The 1,488-nt window shown below is 28.8% G+C and overlaps 1 protein-coding gene across 5 annotated transcripts in view; it reads right to left on the reverse strand.

Moving 5' to 3' along the window:
• The window catches only part of LOC106870969 (diacylglycerol kinase epsilon), a 223,298-nt gene that overhangs the window by 59,349 nt on the left and 162,461 nt on the right, over positions 1-1,488 (reverse strand). The window lies entirely within an intron of this gene.

Below are 1,488 nucleotides of genomic sequence, written 5' to 3' on the forward strand. Positions count from 1 at the left end.
ATGAGAGCTTTGACGCTAATATCCATTACCATTGAAATTTATTCCTATGTCAACATTTCTGTATAAGGTTATATTTAATTGTTAAATTCAAGTTAAATAAATAAATTACCTTACACATTTTCAGGGTAAAAGGTAAATAGCAAAAAGTAAACACCAAAAACATTGTCTCTAAGTCTGGTTCATATTCAAATTTCTCCTTAAATAAAGGTCTGTCAAAGGGAGAAAACCCCTCATAATATTATTAATTATAAACAATCACATATTACAAATATTGATTCCTGGTAATAACTTCTAAATCAATGGAAATCTATATTATATTATCTCTAGAAACTTTAGCAAATAACCACAAATACTTAGAAATATATTATTTCTAACAAATACAATTGCTATATTCTATAATTCGGCATTAAATAGGGCAGGATACAAAGAGAAGGTTTACTATGTTGAACCTGATCGTAACAACATTAAGACAGATAAGAATAATAGGTATAAGAATAAGCTAAGACGAAATAAGGAAAATAAACCCAGAGATATTCATAAACGTAACATAGGTAATTTAAAATTTTTTAAGAATTATACTAGTGACTGTGATAACACTAAAGATGATAATATATGGTTCATAGTCCCCTTTGGTAGAAATGTTAAATCTAATTTGACTGCACAGTTTAGAGAGGTGATAAGCAGATATTTCCCAAAGAATTCACACTATGGTAAAGTTATTAATACACATAGCATTAGGTTTGGTTTCTCAAACACTATGAGCTTAGCCCAAATAATTGCAGCTCATAATTTTAAAATACTTAAATCAAAAGGAATTGGGGAGGATAGCGATGTGAACCCTGATATAAATAATAATAATAATAATAATAATAATAGTAATAATAATCGTAATATGATTACAGTAACAGAGGTTAACCCCAGAAGATTGAAGTTTGAAGGCCCAAATGTGAGAGTGAGAAATGTAGTTTATCAATGTAAGGTAAGGACTGACAGATGTTAGCCTATACTTGGGGTGTTCTTCGGGACAAATCTGTAAAAGATTATCTAATCATTATAGTACCTTTAGAGATAGAGATAAAATAGCAAGTACTAGTCTTAATAAATTCATTTGGGAACTGAAGGAACAAAAAAAGCAATATTCATTAGAATGGTCAATTATTGGGAAATTTTTCCCTTATGACAAAGGTAAGAGATATTGCTCGCTGTGTAATCTAGAATTATATTTTATATTATTCTCTAAGGGTAAGTTGATAAATAAACTCACATATAATGCTTTCAGATGTACCCATTATCCGAGGCACACATTTCTCTGGTTTAAATGAGTTATAATTTTCAGTATGATTGGGTATTATAGTATATTATAGTATAATAGTAGGTCTTAAGGCAGGCCATATCAATGTATAATTTACCAAGAGCAATTGTATTTGTATTTGTGGTTATTTGCTGAAGTTTCTAGAGATAATATAATATAGATTTCCATTGATTTAG

This window comes from Octopus bimaculoides, chromosome 2 (assembly GCF_001194135.2).
Source record: "Octopus bimaculoides isolate UCB-OBI-ISO-001 chromosome 2, ASM119413v2, whole genome shotgun sequence".
NCBI lineage: Eukaryota > Metazoa > Mollusca > Cephalopoda > Octopoda > Octopodidae > Octopus > Octopus bimaculoides.